Genomic DNA, 19,371 nt, shown 5'->3' with positions numbered 1-19,371 from the left:
ACGCTTTCAGGCACAGAGCAAGGCACGGTTGAATTTTCCTAACTCATATTCACTTGTGTCAGTTTTTGGCATGCATTACTGAAACTCTGCTCTTAAGTATTTTCATTTGTGGAGTGATTCTTTCACCTTCAGGCCATCACTAAATGGAAGATTCTGGGATCCATAGCTACCTCTGAAATACAATCTTTCCCTCCTAGCTTGCCAACAGAAATTCCACACTGGTCTGCAAGTATTTTCTTCAACAAAAGTCAATCGATGGCCAAAACCAGTATGACAAACAGCGCAGCACACATCTGAACTAAATGCACGTTAACTGCATCAGACCTCTTGCAGCTAGAGATCACTCCAGGGAAAGGATGTTTCGCCTGCAAGGGGAACGACTGTTGAAGGCAGCCCGATGAAATCAGCTACACTGTAATGGAACCAACCCCTGGTAACTCTTTTTAAAGAAGAAAATGGCTATAAATGGCCTGAAGAATCCAGCTGGGAATACCAATAGTTTGACTAGTTGGAAGGAAAGAAAAGAGAAAAAAAAAAAAAGCAGTCACAAATAGGCAACAGGAGCTAAGAGCAAATAAACATTGAAACTTTAGAAGAAATTAACTATAAATGACCTAACTGAAATTCACATCTTTAAAATGCAAAAGCAGCTACTGAACATAATATATAACAAACGCCCAGCTGAATATTTTGTATAAGCTTTGGATTCACTGGTGATTATCTGAAGTATTTCCTTTTTCTCATCTCCTTAATTATTGATGGAGCAACAGAGGAGGAGAAGGGGGAATTCAGAGGCACTGCTACCAACCACCTCTTACACTTACCAGCTAGCTCTACCTGATGGCTCATATTTCACTACAAGACAAACAGAGAACACCAATTTTCAATTTCCACTTCCACAGCAAAAGTTCAGTCAAAGCCCTTTTGACTATTTGACTTCTTAGTTCTAACATCCTGCTAAGAGATAGTAGTTGGAAAGCAGTCTGAAAAGGCAAAACAGTAATTCCTAGAATTATTACAAATACACTTAAATAATTCCATTGTTATTTAGTAACTGTAAAGAAGTAGTGAGATAAATACAGAACTGCTTCACTGGGCTAGTTGCATTAAAACAGTATTTGTTTAGTAATTCAGTGGTGGGGACAGTGGTATTTGCAACCTATAAAAGCAAATAAAACCATCTGAGAGTTGGCTTCCCAAAAGAACAAACAAAACAATTTTGTTTCGGTTACACAGAAGGCTTTAGCCTTTGAAATTCTGTGTCCAGTGCCCCACCACATCCTTGCAATACTGTTGATAACAGGCAGGCAGTTAGCACAAAGCTGGGTCATTTGATTTTCATCTGTTTCAAGGAACGTGAGAGAAATGGGGTGATGAGGTGACTGGAATTTGAATTAACTGGCTCTCTTCTATTTCTGCCCAAAACCAAAATTATAGCTTGGCCCTGTCAAAGAAACCATCTTCAGCTGAAGTGCATTCTATTTCTCTTGCCTGCTTAAGCAGACATATCAACAGCTGGCTGATAATTCATTAATTGGTAACTGACACTTTCACACCTAAGCCTGAAGTGCAGATACAGCAATGAACTTCAAGAAGGAAACACAAATGAAATAAGTTAACCATTTTTTTTTGTTTTGAAACACATTTATCTTGGCAACTTACTTTTTGAGCTATCTGTTCACCTCCTAGACTAGCAAAAACAGTGCTGGGAGAAGATGCTCCACTCCCACTTACTCTAGGATTCTCGTGGTGTGCTTCAAGTGTATGTGGCCACTTGCGAACATACACAATCCTGGTTTTCATTTTAATCCAATGAGGAAAAAGCCATGAACTCTGCCCTACAAAAGGGTGAATACAGCTGTACTTTATTACAGCTAATTTGGCTTTGTCATCAGAATTCCTTTTGCCTTACATTGAAACTGTTTAGTTTTCACCATTTCAAAGATTTTAGAGGGCATGAATGAAAGACCCAGCGCTGCCTCCCAGAGTGCTAGACAAATGAAGCATACCTTAAGAAAATACATTAGCACCATCTATTTGTGAGCACCACCTCACTTACAACTCTTAAATTGCTCACAACAGCGCTTTCGTTTTCCAAATCTGGTGCCATAAGTACCACCAGCCAAGATTTCAATGATAATCTAACACTGCAACTTTGAGTTTCGCTATTTTATATTTTTGTTTTCACTTTGGCTCCCAAACATGGAGAAATATTGGTTGTTTGGCTCAAGCCCAAATATAGCTTCAAATGGGAAACATTTAAAAATAGTTCTGTTTCTATGCAGCAGAATAAACAAGAAACACTCCTAGGCCACAACCACAAACCAGGGAATAATTTCGGATGGAAGGGATTTCTGCTCCCCTTGCTCAATGCAAACCTCATCAGATTGGGCTGCTCAGGGCCATATCCAGCTGAGGCTTGAATACCTCTAAGGACACAGTTTCCATAATGTCTCTGGGCAACCTGTTCCGGTATGTATCTTCCTTGGGGTTTAAAAAAAAATATTCCCAACATCTAACTACAATTTCCCATGTTCCTGATTGTGCTCATTGCCTCACTTTGTGGAAAGTCTCTCTTGGTCTTCCTTGTATCCTCCAGTCAGGTAGCTGTGATCATCCACCTTAGATCATCTTTCTCCTCACAGGTTACATAAAATACCAGTACTCCTAGTGTCAGAACCCACATAAATAAATCTTAGTGACGAAAATAGGTGCCATACAGACCGCACCCTTAAAAGGGGTAAGAAAGCACATCTTATCAAAAGTGGGTAAGCTGAAAGCATTATACATGGTTTTGCTGTTTGCAACTGAAATTCCCCAATGAAATGAGCTTTTCAAAAAGGTTATTAAGCGAACACTACATATACAAGCCAAGCATTACTGCAGAAGAAGAAGCTGTCAAAATACAGCACTTTTACTTTTCCAAGCACATATATCTGCAAAAGTAGCCTACCTTCTAAGCTTCCACCCTATGCTCACAGGGTCTTTCTGCTCAGGCAGTTTACAAAACAGAACAAAAGCGATGCTGTCCTTAGCTACGGACCTACAGCTGTTACATGGAGATCTACTGGAACATTTGTAGGGATGAGTAATCAAAAAAGTTCCAGCAGTCCAATTCCCATCCAAGTCCTAAAGACTCAGTTTCTCTCCCCTCCAGCCTGCTAGTTCTGTTCATTTCAGTGCCATTTGGCTGGTTTAAGGAAGGAACTGATGTTCAGAAACAATCATTTCATTTGGAAATGCCACTTTTTCACTTTCAGTGACACTGTTTAATACAGAAAGAGTAGGTATTTCTTATTTTGACTATGACACTTGAAAGACGGGACAAAGAAAGCCTGTTATTTTAAACCTTACTATTAATGCTTACTATTTTATTGATAACTAGAAACTAGTTATCAATTCCACATTGTTAAGTTGTGAAGGTGCAAACTCCCACTGACAATGAAAAAGTAGATGTGATAGCATCTCATCATAAGAGCACAACTTGTCCTATGACTTGCAATAATTTAAAAGGGGAAAAAAAAAAAGGAAAAAAAAAAAAAGAATTCACCAGAGAAGGATGCAGATGATTAAACTTCCATTTAACTCCTGATGTCTGGTAAACAGGGGGAGCTAGGTGTCTCCAAAGGGGATCATAATGTGGAAGAGGAAGCCACCTTACGTCAGCCAACAGGAAACACTAAATTTTAATTAAGTTTCTCTGGGAAATGAGCTAGAACAGGCTGTAACAAGATAACTTCAAAGTAAAAAGTGCTTATTCTAATGTAATACTCCATACTGCATTTTGTAGCTCCACTTGATGCCGAAAGAAATCTTTCTGGCCAGTACAACCACAATACAAACACTTGGTCCTTCTACGTGTTTTCAGAAATTGCATTTAACAGCCTGGAGTTGTCAGGTGGATGTTCTGTCATCAGTTGTCTTGAGATATAAGAATAATCTGTTGAAATGTTCACTTCACTGCTTGCCCAATTCCTAATAAAGATGCTTTTGGGAAGTTTTAAATACGTTTCTTCCTGTCTATACCTGTAAAAATACTTTTTATTTGAAAGATACCAAATTTTTAGGCAGATCAATGTTCTCAACAGCCCGTGCGCAGCAAATAATACAGCATAAAATGTAATTTCCCCCTTACATTACTTTGTATCAAAGGGCAATTTTGGCAATTTTGTGTGCCATGGCAACTTGCCACAAAAGGAGTACAAGTACCTTAAATATCTAGTAGAAAAAAAAAAAATAAAATTTCCCTGGATAGGATGTTCCTCAGAGATGTAATACAGTGATTAAAATTCCTCCCTAGATGTGTCCAGACTTAAATTATGAAAGTGATTAAAATTTTAAAATCTGTGACAACAGAATTGTCACGCAATGTGGACCGACATTCAGAGAGGGATGTTGAGACGTGGAGTAATACTTCCTATTCCAGAATACTGCTGGTCACCGAGGGCAGTAATTCAGTAAGTGCCAAAGATCCCCACAGGAGGAGATGCACTGTGAGGGGCCAGGGTCAGCCCTATCCCTTTCAGTGCCTTTTCCTCACAGCAGTCTTTCAGCATTACTGAGTCTTCTTCCTTCAGTTAGAATACATATGTCATTATCCTAATGCTAATCTGAATTATGCTGTTTTTAACAAACAGAAGAGACGCTTCTCAGAGAAGCAGAAGGAATTTTGGCAAACTTGTCCTCTTGAAGTGTATTCCTTCCACCCTGTCTTGTGAAAGCATTTATATCATGCAGCTATACACTTCTTAAAACTTGGCCAGTTCCTCTCCAGTGATGTCTACAGTTCAAAGCTGAGTTAATTCACTGTAGCTCACTAATACTATAGGATCAGTGAGGACAATGAGGACGTAAAGGTACAGTTGTCAGCAATTTCAAGGTCTATGCATCTAAATAGGAATTTTTACAAATGCCATTTTTCTCATCTATTTTTGGGCCACTCAAGCATTTTGTTGAAGTTCCTTTTCACTATATTGTTTACAGGGCTCCTTACACATTTTAGTTTAAAATTATTTTTATTCGACTACATCCAGTAACTATCCTTATTTTTGATGTACAAAGCTCAAAAGAGCCTGGATTTAAATTTGGGATCCTGCTCCAGTGATGCAACCCTCATTTCTAGCTTTCACTCTGCAGCCCATTCATTTCCCATGATTTGTTAAAAACATATGGCAAACAGAATTGAAAACAAACAAGAAAACTGTTGCTTGAGAATAACCAAGTCTGCTGCTCTGGTGGAAACAGGAATAGGAGTTAAACTTGTGAAAAATTCCTTGGACAGAGGCCTGACAACCTGTCTCTGACTTGTCATGATACTGCCTAATTTTTCTTTTAATTCTTAGGAAATTCCACTCATTTAATTTCTCAGTCCGTAAACTTATGTCTAAAGGTAAACAAACATGCATGTGCTAAACATTTAGCTTCAATAAAATTCAACATTGGATGATTCGGCATTTCTAAAGGTTAAGTACGGAACAAAACCTATCTATCATTTTCAGCGGACAATGCCCCCGAAAGTCCTTCAAGTTGAAATATTTTCAACAGGCATTACTTTTTGAAACAACTGCATACAAACCACAAAACTTAAAAGGGCATTATTTGTCCATGAAAAACCACCACCAAGAACTTCTTCTTAATGAAACAACCTCAAACCCTTATTTCAATTTAGATTATGGATCACTTATTTGCGCTAAGAGAGAGCTTGATTTGGACCTGATAAAATTATCATCTCCAAAGCACTGTTCCCATGGCTTTACTCTAAGAACTATATGTTTGTTGTTGTTTTTTTCCAGACTGGCCTGGCATGTCTGTTTCTGGGCTGATGCAACTCCACCTAGACAGAGCTGACGAGACAGTGCCTGCATCTTGCCCAAAAGAGCTGGTCTCTCCAATCCTGGCTCCTCTCCTGTCCATGGAAATAGGTCCAAGGCTCCTCCACCCAGGCTGGGACATGAAGAAAACTGCATCTTGGCCAAAGAACCTGACAGAATCAGCATAAAGATATTCAACAGAGGAATGCAGAAGACTGCTGGGAGGAAGAAAAGCCTCCCAAGTGTTCTAGGTCTAACTCCTTTTTAAGCCTTCAAGAGCACCAGCTAATGCAAATACCAAAAGATAAATGCAGTCTTCTACATGGCTGCATATGATGTAGTCATATTTTAGAGCCAGTCAGCTAAATAAAAATGTGGACTTGCTCTAACAATAGCTCCTCCAGAGGGATTGCTCAACAAGATATCAGGAATTTACGGAGTGAGGAACTCAGTTGCTGTTGGTCTCACTCTGCCCACAAATTAAAAGCAGACTGAAGTCCACAGTCATTTATGCTGTTAACCTTAGTGCATGCAACACATTTCTTAAGAACCTGTTCATCGGCGGGCAGTTCTTGGCATTGCCTCTGGCATTACTTATTCAGTGGCAGGCAATGTTTACCATTACCAATCTGTTAAACACTTGTCAATGCAATTTTGAAGAATCAAAATCCAAAGAGTTAGTGAAAACAGTATTTGGACTGTAACTGCACTTGCTTCTGAGAGAAGAGTGAAGATAGATAATACTTTGCAACCCATGCTGTTATCATGCATTACTGAATGCGCTGATAACCTGCTGCATGGATTGATGTGTACTCAGATTGCAGGTTCCCACACTGCAGCAGTCATTTTGAAGTCTGTTCCTTATGTGTGATCACTGTGTATTACATCAGAATACATCATTTTGTTTTTTTTCAGTACGTACCTTTTGGGTTGATTTGCTGTGTGTCTGCTCATTTGGGGATCTCTTAAAACACTTGGGGAGCTCAGGAGTCAGAATTTAAAAAGGACTATGACATGATGGTTAGAAAGTATCCTTTCCTCTGTGTTACAATAAAGCAACTTGGATTTAACAAGGGAAAAAAAAGTCTTAAATGAATATTTGCATGTTTTCTGTATTTGTAGAACAAAATATGTAGTCCTATACTAAAATTCTCCATCTACATTAAATATTATCTTACTTGGCACACTCCAAACAGTTTAAACAGCAAGTCTTTGGCTCACTTTTCTGTAACATTGGCTTAAAAGATATTTTCAAAGCTTTTTCTCATAGATTCATTTTACCTCCTCTCATTCATCAGATGGTTGTTTTTCTAAGGGCAAAACTGCTTAAAGATAGTAGTGCTTAGACAGATAGCAGTGTTTGCAAAATACACAAAGAGGGAATTTGACAACAGTATGTACTGTCAACTCTCAAGACATAAGCTCACCTACGAGTATCAGAATCATCAACGAATATAGGTGTGTTTCAAGATTGTTGTTTTTTCTATCTGAAGACTTGATACCCAGTCCTTTTATGCACTAGTCCTCACTTCTAAATCAATCTCTTATCACTGATTAGCCAGTGCACGTGAACCTTTTCTTTTGTACAGGGCACTCTAATCTGAATCAACATGACAAGATCCAGAGAAAAAAACTAAGTCAGTGACTAGAAGTCTAGAGTATGTGACCCAGGAAAAGAAAAGCCTGAATAAATAGGAGTTGTCTCACTTAGAGGAAAAGAATGTAGACAGAATGATGATGCATACATACAAGCATGTAAAGAAACAAACAAAAAACCGGGGAAAAGCAATATGAAAAGTTTCTGGTCCATACCTGTAAAAAACAGAAGTAATTGGCATAAACCATAGCAAGGAAGAAAGCTGGGAAACAAACATCATGAAGCTCTGGAACAATCTCAGGAATAAGCACAAGGGGGACAAAGAGTTTTCGTGAAGGCCTTTTCAGCCATATTTCTTTGTAGAAATTAGTAATTTTCCACTTAAAGGCTATGTTTTTTTCTCCTGTATCCCTAAGTACATATAATAAACCCTCAAGAAGTGCTGCCCCCCCCAGTGCTATGCTTGAATTCCAGTATCCTACTTCCTCTCTCTCACGTGTGGATACTGAAAATCCAATAAAACACAATATCTTGAATAAATAGACAAGCATAAGAGAAGAACTGCCAGGAAGAGAAAACTATTACACTGCAATTGCTTGAAGAATGGCAAAAAAGAGCATCCAAGAAGAAATGAACTGTTCAGCCTAACCTCAATTGCCAGGAGGATATGGAACAAATGGTCACACCTCAGCACACAAAGAACAAGAGGAGATTCAAAACAGCCAGCTCAAATTTACCATGCCCAGACTGCCTGACCAACCCTGCTGCCTCCTGTTATGCTATTACTGGCTTTGTGTACCAGGGGAAACTAGGGGATGTCATTTACTTTGACTTGGCAAAGCTTTTGACACAATCTCCACAAGCATCCTGCCAGCCAAAGTGGAGAAATGAAGACTAGATGGGCAGAGGATAAGGTAGATGGGAAACTGGGCTCAAAGAATAGCAGCCAGTGGTTAAAAGTCAAAAGTTTCCCCCTCAACAACCTTTCTGGTTCTCAAGTGATATCCACAGCAGTTCCTAAATTCATTCCAGTGGAGGAGAATGTTTTGTGATTTGTGTACACTTGGAAAAGAACTCGGGTTGGCAAATAAAAGATGAGTTGCACATAACCATCTGTTTCCAAATTGACTTCCCTTAAAGGAGCCAAATTAGTTCGAGACACCCATTCAGAAACTGGTGTCCATCAAGCTACATTCCTTAATCAGCTTTAGAGAACAGCAGTGCAACTGGTCACAGACACTGCTGCATGCCTGATGCATCCGTGAGTTCCAATATTTTGCTCCCCGCCCAGATTTGATATTTCAGTAAACGCACCTTTGCCCACCTCTCGAAAAACACAGTCCTGTCTGTAGACTTTGTCACAGGTTCATAAGAGAATGAATAAAAATTATCCAAAATAAGATTTATTTGAACAGAAGCAAATACTTCATTAGAAAGTAATGTAATAACCTATTCCTAGTAGAAACATCTAGAAACAGAAAAGTGCAATCTACCTGTCACGTTGAAATTGCATATCTAGGGACCAGATCCATGGCAGCAGGAGACATTTAACAATTCTTGAATGTATGCAATCTTATCAGAATATGCATCATACTTTACTACTGTCTAATGGGATTTCATTCCTAGTTATAAATCCCTCATTATGCTGTGTATAGCAGAAATAAATCTCTCTAAAATAATATGTAGCAAATGATGAAAATCGAAAAGGTATCCTAAGTTCTCTGAAGTCATGATGACTTTTTACTTCCAACATTGCAACCATCACATGATTACACTAAGTATCTGAATTCTCTGCTCAAAATCTTCTCCAACATCCAAGATATATAGGACTTCAAATAGTACAAGTATTAGCAGCTTTGGATATGTACTTGGCAATGACATTTGCACTACTCTGTGTTTTAACTTTGGAGCAAGTTCCCTACTTTTCAGAGGCAGGCAGCTGATAAAGCAATTAAATATATGAAGCACACATCAAAATTTCCGGTGTTGCTGTATGTCACATGCTAAACTCAGAAAGAAGACTCAAACTTTATCAGTTACCAAAACCAGTAACCAAATATGAAATGCTATTATGCTGTAAGAGCTGTAATTTGGTCTTGTCCATGCTTTCCAGTCTATCAGCAAAGCTTTTACCTGTTTATTCCCTTTCAATTTAGAAAGTTCTAGACTCAAACAAACAATAAATAAAATAAAATAAATTTGCTCAGTATTTCCAGCAGAGCAGTCATAATGAAGTGGTTCCACGTCTGCTCTTGGTCTCCAAACTGAACATTCTCACACATGTCACAGACACTAGCTGGATACAGCTGAGTCCTATAAGGACCGATTCCAACTGCATACAGTTTTTTCCAGCTGGAAAATGTATCTCAACTTGCACCACTAGATGAGATGAATCTCAGGACCGATGACCTGGCTTCTTACTAAAAAAAAGAAGCAACGTATTAAGAAAAATCACAGGTGACCCCTTTTGACATATATTGACGTACAGTCTGAGTTTGCAGATATCACAGAAAAGCTTCTACAGTTCAAGTAAATACCAACAGAAAGAAGAAAAAGACTTCCACTAAGTCCTTGTGTCTGGAGATAGAAATTACTATTAAGAGAAATATTTAATTATCTTGGGAAGTGATATCAAATTCCAAAACTTGGCAGAAAATCCTTTTTTAGCACTGTGAACACCTTGTGAAGCAAAGGCATTGTTAACTAGGCTTAACAAAACCAAAATATGAAGTAATATAAGTGGTTCTACATCCATGGACTAGAGGGGAAAATGGAAAACAAATACATTTATAAAAAGCATATGACCAAAAAAAACAAAACCAAAACCAACTATGTGCATGACTAAGGGTGAAATACAAAGACCAATTCCAAAACACTGTATTTTTTTCCTTATTTTTGCTACTAAGAAACTGTTTCACCTATTCTCTCACCAATTTTCCTTCTTACAGAGGATATGTTAGACAATATGGAGTTGACGTTCTTTGACTGTATTTCCAAATCCTAAACCTCTTTCATCACCAGCTCCTTTGTCACCACACTGCCTTTTATGTAAAAGAGCAATGAAAGCAGCGAGGAATACTCTGTATTACTAACCCATCTTTCTACGTCCATTTTTACTTTTTTCACTTTTTTTTTTTTTTAATTAATTCTCCATCTGATGTTTTGTTGAAAGAATGGAAAGTGGCAGTAAAGAAAACACCAAGAGCTGCACAAAAAGAAGGTTTATGCTAATTTTGGGGCAGGATAAGGGCATGCATGCATATGCCCAGAACCATCAGCTAGGCAATTAGTGCATGACTGACTGTGCATTTTTGCTTGTACTTCATTCAGGAATGTATCCAATTGTTTGTGGCAAATTTATGGTATGTAGGAATTTATGTCTCTTTCATCACTGATCTTGTAACCCAGTGTGCAGTAGATTACATTAATTCCCAAGGAATGTTCTCTGATTTAAGAGTATATGAAGTACATACATATTGCTTCATGACTTCACAGCATGTGAGTTTTAAGTATGAGATGATCTTTCCCAGGCCACTTCTGTTTGACAGCTCACAAATTTTTTAAACACTACAAAAGCAAATTCAAAAAATAAAAAGAATAATTAAAAATGACAACAACAAACCCAGAAAAGCCAGGTCATAGGAAAAAAAAATAAACATTCACAGTGCCTGAGATTTCTACACTGAAGTAGGGTACAACTAAAAGATCTGTCTACTTCCTTTGAAGTAGGTTGGTTGAGAATCTATAATTCTTCCACAGCCTTAATACCATGAGTGACATTATATCCCCTTCAAATAACTATAGTAATAGCATATGACATCCCATGCAAATTTCTGTAAGTATTTGTGGGTGGAAAGGGAGCACAATAAACATCCATTACGTTATTTAGAAACTTGGCTTTCTAAGAACTCATTATTGTGCATTAACAATATCCTAATGCTTTTACCAACTATTTGACCATGCAACTGGAACTAGGAAGTACAGGAGGACTGGTATAAGCCTAGAAGATTAAAACAAATAATTTTTAATGCAATATATTTACCAAAAATGAACTAGCTCCCACAATTGTGTGGGGATGTGCATGCACACGTGCATGTGCATGCACACCTCTGCGTGTGTGACAGTTTGTGTGAAATTACCCTCACAACTTGCTTACTTGTGTGCAGGTTTGGTGTAAGTAAGAATCTTCCACTGGAGAAAAAAAAAATAAAAATAAAATAAAAATCACAAAACCCATCCAAAATGTAAAAGAAGTTATTTAGTGTGAAAAAGTTTGCATAATTGATGTTTCAATCCTATAAAAATCTTATTTATGATGTTTATATAAAGAGTTGATATAGAGACTTTAAAAGCTGTATTATTACTATCACTACCAAATGAGTCACGGTAGATTCATCACCTACTAAGGAGAACTGAATAACCGGTGTAAGCAGGAAGACATTTTTAATAGAATTGCCAGATTTTACCTTCCCCAGAATTCAAAGAACAAGCAGGAAGAAATGCCGAAGAGAAGCAGTATTTGTGTTTGTAACTTTGTTGAAGCTAATAATAAAGAATGGGCTACCAGTGAGGAGCTATTTCATGGGCACGTTCACAACAGCAAGTGCCTGGTAATAAGCTTTATGACCAAGGAAGGAGACCTACTGCTTCCAGCAGAACGTGCGATATCCTCCCATTTACAGAAGACACCCTAAGGAAATTGCTGGTTCCCAAACCTGAACGAAGCCATTTCTCTAACCCCACAACACATACGAGCATACACTGCGCTATAAATAAAGAACTGTGCAGTGCCACTTAATCCACCCACCTCAGTGTTCGTGTGAGCCAGCGATAATGGAACCCGGCCAAAATGTCCAGGTCAGACAGTACAGTTTTCTTCCTATCACTGGCATCCCACAGCTCAAATTCCTACTGTCTTTCAGACCATTGCACCCAATCCTTTATTTTCAGCATATGCTTGTGCATGTTGTGCAGACACAGTGAGATTTAAAAAGAGAACTGATAAGTGATAAGGCCTGAAGTCTTGCATTTTTTTGGCTGTGTTTTTCTTGTTCATGTATAGGCTTGAATTGTGGTAATGAGAGAATCGCTTCAAAGTCAGAAAACAACCTCCTGGGACATTTCAGTTTTACGTATTTGTGTTTTTGAACCAAGCACAATTTTGTGTGTTCTAAAATGTTTCCAGACTTCTACATCATAGAAAGAAAAATTAACATGAATAATAAATAAAAAGCAGAGGCAAGGAGCTGACAAAAGGAAAAGAGATTTTTCCCTATGCAAGTTCAAAACTGATGTTATCCCACACACACTGACAGTCCTCTAAAATTGGCTGGGTTTCCAAAGTATTAATTATGTAAACTCATATCAAGCACTCTGCAGCCATTTATAGATTCATAAACCAATGCCACAACTGCTGCTGATAGGAAAAAATATCACAAATTCTTACTGCTTTATTGAGTTATGCTTCGCCTGAGCAGATCTGAAGAATAATGCAAAACCTTTCTGCAAAACAAAAATGCAGAAATAACTCTACAATTTCCCTCCCACTCTGAGAATCCATTTTGCCATTGACTCCCCAGCTTAAATGATAGCACTGAATTACAATCCCTTATTAAATATGGTCAGGAAAATTATAGTGTTAGCACACCACAAATAAATAAATAAATCCCACCTGTACATGTAGATATTTATGTTGGGTTTCATTCAAGTAGATTTCGTCATGTGGTGCCCTGTTGCCTTGACACGTTTGTTCAAGGTCAAGAAAAAACAATTGATTCACTTGCCCCATTTATTTTTCTTCCAGAAAATGATCGAAATAACATTTAATCATTACAGTGATGGATTTCAGCAACAACTCTGAAGCAATTTACAAATCAGAGGTTAAATTTTCTCTGCCAAGCTCTGTGCAGCAGCCCACTGCAGCCAATGCTCCCTTCTGGGCTGGCAGAAGACTAGCTCGCTCCAATAAAAATGAATGCCTTACCTCCCTGCCTTTAGCATAGCTAGCATCTGCAATAGCTACTGTCCAACTCTTTACCCATGTTTTATTCATTATTTTAAGCAAGTTTTGATTACATGCCTTTGGTTAGGCAACGAGTGCAAAAACCTTTACTTCTGGTGGCCAAAATGCAATTACTACTTCATCAATGGCTGAAATTCACTTGATGGTTCAAAACTTGGCCTGTTTTTTCTTCACCTTGACACATCTCATGCTGGCTTGCTTGAGTGGGGAGGCCAAGGGTTGATTTGGCCAAGCTGTAAAGACAAACAATCAGTACCTTTTGAGGGAGAGCAGTGCCAGTCAAGTTGGCCCCGTCCCTTCCTACACAAAGGTGTGATTCATGCCAGTAGTCATTTTCATGAACATGATCCTCAAAGCAAAGACAAATAACACTTTCATAAAGCAATCTCACATAATGTACATGTGGGCCTATATTGCAGAAAACCTAGGTTCAAACCAAGAGCATTTGAACTAAGGCCTTTCACTACAGACTGAACTCTTTTCCTAATGGCAACCTGCTTCAGGCCGCTACATTTCCACAACATCTGTACCACTCCCTCTGCACATGCATCTTAATGTGATGCAGCTGCACATCTCATGCCAGCGAGCGAGTCCCCGGCCACCTCCTGCAGAAGGCAGTTGCTGAGAGCATTCCACACCCACAGATGTGTTCAGCTCACCACCAGTCAAGTCTGCACTTGAATTTCCCCAAGGAAAAGAAATCCACTATGATCTGCATGAACAGTTCTGACTTCGGCAGGTTACTGCTAGCTGTTTTCTCCCCCTGGAGCAGCCAGCCTTCTGTTTCACATGCAATATGCAGCACTCACCTGGGAAGCCCAGACCCTCCAGAGAAGCAGCAGACCCACTGACCATCCACAGCACCACCACTCACTGGGTATGCAGCCCGACAAACACCCCTGCTGCATCCACAGACAGGAGCTCTGGCCAAACAGCAGCAGTAGGATTTAATTTACAGCCCTCCCTCAAGTGAGTTAGGTAGCTTGTCTTGCTGGAATGGCTAGATGATACAGATTATTATGTGAAAAATACACTGAAAATTAATATTTAGAAAGAGATACTTGGGAATGTGAAAAATCAAGTGAAGAGGTGGAGGATTATACAGATTACCCAGCCCTGAGATCATTTTAGAGGCATTCACGTGTTCTGGAATTTAATCCTGGCAGAATCCACCCCCATGCATCACTGTCACACCACTGCTTTCTCCAGCATAGAAATGGAAATCTGGAATTACAGATTATCTTTGAACTTGGACGTCTGACACTTAGTACAAGGTTTTGATATATTGTCATGCGATCCTAGGACACATTAGTGTCTGTCTGATAAGGTAACTGATTAAATGATCTGCTAAAATGCCAGGATTCTTATAGGTTGTTTTCATTTTCAGCAAAGAAGGAGCCAAATTTGCCATGACATATTTACTGACCGAAATCCCCAACTACTCAGTTATACCACACAAAGAATCCCTTTGGGACTTCTCATAGGACTTCACTGTCATTATGATCCATTAAATGTAAGAGAAGTATTTCACACAAACCTGTTCACATGAGCACGTTCATCACTAGAAAGCGAATCTGGCTAGATCATTCTCCCTCAGGGTATGAAATTAATTCCACTGGTCTCTATAGATAGAGCAGCAGGGACTCGGAGCCTCAGCTCAGCAGTTTGTGACTCAAAGAAAGCAAGAGTTCAGTGCAATTTAAGCTTGCTTAGCAGGGCAGACTAGTCCTCTTAACAGAATACTACCACTCATTTTAAAAGCACCTAAAGATCACAATATTTTGGATTTCTCTTTACAGACATTTAAAAAAAAAAAAGTTCAATAGTTCTGGCTCTCCTTAATAAATGAGAATATGTTTTTTTTAAAGGTTAAAGGACTGTGTATTTTGAAAAACAGTCTCCAAAAACATGTTTTGTAAATTATGGACAAAGAAACACAGAAACCACATGTCATTTCACTCCTTTTGAGATATGTTGATACAACAGCTTCATTACCTGTTCATAGAAATAAATTTCAGGAGATGTTTTTCTGTGTTACAATCTCTGTTTTTCTAGCCTACAGCTACCAGAGGGGTGCTGTTAAGCTGGGGACCAGGGGACACAAAAGTGTAATGATTAACTTGGCTGGTCCAGTATAGTGACTAGGATACATTTTAATAACTCAACATTGTTTTAACTGCTTGACACCAGTAAGTGAAAACACATGCCTCGTTTAACCTCTGGTTAGGAAGAAGTATTACATAACGTAGCACAGCCAACAAATTTAGCAATGAATAAAATTTCCCCATTCCTTTCACAAATGTCAACGGTAAGTCCAGAAGGATACTGTAAATACAGTGTTTACTCTGAAACAGATGTCAGTTATAATTACAATAAAAGCAAACCTTAGAAAATATTGCAGATAACCACTAGCTAACATTCCTGTATACTTACCAAACAAAAAAATTAGATAGAGTGAAACTATTATTTTTCCTCACTTATCCCCACAGCTGACAACTGCAGAAACAAGACAGTTTTGGATCTGGTTTTCCCTACATCAGTCTATAAGTCAGGCTTTGTCACAGTCCCATAAGGAACATCAAGTCTGTGTTCTTTTTTTCCTTAGAAGGCAGCAACAAGGAGGAAGGTGAATTAAGGTTTCCTGACTATTTCCTGGAAAGCAGAACAGGACAGGCCTGACTCCTGGAAAGTCCAACAAGGATGGCCTGAATTCCAGTCTACCTAGTGACTAATTCAAACAGTTGGTAAACCACAGAGGCCAGAAACATGGCAAGAAAATAAATATATATAAAAAAAAAACCACCAGACTCTTCTTTTTTGAAAATGCAAGAAAATAAATATATAAAAAAAAACCACCAGACTCTTCTTTTTTGAAAATGTATAAAGTTGAAAGTCTATAATAAGGGAACAACCTCAAATTCTTTTCAGCTCTAACAAAGGAAAACAGCACATGAAGATATACAAAACCTATCTGAAACAGAGATTATTGTGAAAAAGTGCATTTCTATGCACATCTATGTTGTAACTGGAAAATCAGCTGGCAAAATCAAAATGATGAAATGCTGTTTTACCAAACACTAAGAACTCGGTCCACAATTGTTGCTTTGAACAGCATCTGTATCAGGTCCATCTGGAAAGATGCCAGTGAAACAGTTTACAAAGCAGTACAAACTTGTGTATTATGTACTGTAACTTTTTCCTTTTTGATTCTGTGGCTTTGCTTTTTCATCTCCCTCTCAGATTCAGGATTCTCTACTTAATAATTCGTCCTCTAAAGACAAGACTTTTTTTTGCACTCAATTCCTGTCTAGAAAGACCATGCTGCCTCCACCAAGGATGGAAAATTTCTTTGAATGGAATCATAAAAATTAGAGAAAGTATGACAAATTATTACTCCAACACCTATGCACCACAACTGTTTCCTTCTATGAAGCATTTTCATCATTAAAATATTTCAAGTATTACAGTGTTGGACTGAAGCTTTATACATTGGATGGCATGGCATACTGGCATAATGGAAGACAGAACATCAAGTCAAAATGCCTGAGCCCCTCTTCTTTCTGACGAAACACAAAATTCTAGAAGCTGGACATAGTTGAAGGGACAGCGGCTCCAATACTTGATAAAAGAAGGCCCCTTCACAGCAAAATGAAATAACCACTAAACTTCCCTTTCCAATTAAATTGACTTCACTTACATCTGTAAAATGTAAAAAATGGTGTTCACCTGTACACAGGCACTGTAATAGGACCAGATATAAGTAGAGGCTTTTTTTCTATATCAGCAAAACTATTACAATGAAGGATACATAGAAACAGCATAAAGTTTCCCTGAGAAATTTAAACTGATACTTCCCTGATTCTGACTAAGGTATGTAGTGTTCCCATACTACATCTACAACACTGCCTTAATTGTTTTTGAAGTTCAAACAGTTAAGGAAAGAATTCATTGATAAAGAATGTTTGAGAACAGCTATGCTTTCTCTGCCATTCTAGTCACACACACACTTGTGGAGGGGAAAGCAAAAAATATATACACTGGTAAAGTGAGCCATGTGTGTTTCAGCCTCCTGAAGAGTGTATTTGCACACAATCAGTCCAATAGATCTGGAAGTCACTGGTATCTGAATGGTATACTGGCCCTGTTCCTTTGCAGCTGCAGGAAGCAAGATGTTCCTTCTACCTTGTATCACTGCAAGGAAATCTCAGTCCACGAGACCAGAGATCAGTGTGTTTCAGCTCCTAGAGAGAAGACCTGAGCACAAGAATTCCAAAGTAGTAAGGAGAAAAGGTTTACACTGAGAACCTGTTCACATGAGCATGTTCATCACTAGAAAGCAAATTTGGCTAGATCGTTCTCCCTCAAGCTATGAAATCGATCCCACTGGTCTCTATAGATAGAGCAGCAGGGAATCTGGAGCCTTAGCTCAGCAGTTTGTGACTTGAAGAGAGTAAAAGAGTTCAGTGTAATTTAAGCTTGCTTAGCAGGGCAGGCTAGTCCTCTTAACAGAATACTATCACTCATTTTAAAAGTACCTAAAGGTCAAAATATATTATTTGTTTAGGAAAACATTCTGTGCTCCTTGTCAAACAGGAGAGTGCTGCAGAAAAACACTGTTCTTTGAATGTTTCCAGACAGACAACAGGTAGGTACTAATATATCTATTTTTTTTAGTGCAGTCCAATGTAAATAACAACCTGAGAGGCAGCTGCAAAGAACTGAATCAGACTGATGTTTCAACAATGCAATGGGAGAATCTTAAAAAAATTATTTAATTGACAAGAAATTAAGTTTCCCCCTGCAGCTTTATGCTTTTGGCAACTTCACTTCTGCAATGATATTTTAGGACAGGAGAAAAAGCATCCCAGAGTTCATCTCCCACTGACTACAGTGGATCAGTAGCTTTGAACTTCACAGTCACAATACATGTACAGCCATCACTCTCTGGTAGTGAGCAAAAAGTTGAGATAAATCATTTAAAAAGAGCAGTACCAAAGAAGATTCTTCCTTCAAAAAAGGCTATGCATACAAGGTTTTTCTCTGTTGAATATAATCCTCTGCTATGAAAACTTCTAGAATAGTTTACTTATAGATGGCTTTTTTGATAAAACTGTCTTGTGTCTGTTCAACTTGAACAACAACCGTGCAGCAATTGCTCACAGACTACATTAGCAGCATGCAGAGAATTCCACATTGACTTCAGAAGATGAGCTTAAAATAAATAAATAGGAAGACACTTTCAAAAGAACATCAGGAAAAAAAATCTATTAAAAAAAAATCTATTAAAGAAGCCTCAGTGGGGCTCAGTGGGAGTGGGGGGCAAAGAGGTGGAGCATGAAAATCACCTCTCCTCCCAAAAATATTTTTAGGTTCCCCACCTATGAAACTTATAGGAAGCCCTCAAAGTCCTGATTTCTTAATTCACATTGTCACAAGAAACTAAATCACAGCTTCCTTTCTAAGCGTTACTGGTTGCAGCAGATTGCAGATGTGAAATCCATTACAAAGCACATTGGACTCAGGCAAGCACTTCTACAAAGCAAGAGCAATACGTGCAGTACAGAAACAGTTGTGAAAGTGCTGTTTTAATGCCAAGGTACTGCAAAGTGGTTTACAATCTAGATACAGAAATATTATTTTCATTTCATGCTGGAAGTCTTCTTCCTGCAGTAATAAAATACTACAAAAATGCCAATGGCACATTAACAAGGAAGATAAAAGATCCCTATCAATGCTAAAGAACTATTCTATTTCCAAACTCCACGAGAAAGGAATAGTTAAATATTCACACAGGTCTGGGGGGATTCTCTTCTTCTTGTGGAAAGAAAGGTTTAAAAAGTAATTGCTTTTAATAAACCATACGTTTCTCCCTCAAAATGCATGCAACCTGACCTATAAAAGACAATTCCTATTCAAATGCTAATGATGGATATAAATGGAAA

At 38.3% G+C, this 19,371-nt stretch overlaps 1 protein-coding gene across 50 annotated transcripts in view; it reads right to left on the bottom strand.

Annotated features, from left to right (window-relative positions):
• ABI3BP (ABI family member 3 binding protein) overlaps positions 1–19,371 on the bottom strand; it is a 172,131-nt gene that overhangs the window by 133,178 nt on the left and 19,582 nt on the right. The gene's annotated exons all lie outside the window — the stretch shown is intronic.

Source organism: Anser brachyrhynchus, assembly GCF_964034855.1.
Source record: "Anser brachyrhynchus genome assembly, chromosome: 1".
NCBI classification, from domain to species: Eukaryota; Metazoa; Chordata; class Aves; order Anseriformes; family Anatidae; genus Anser; species Anser brachyrhynchus.
This window is presented reverse-complemented; position numbering and strand designations above follow the sequence as displayed.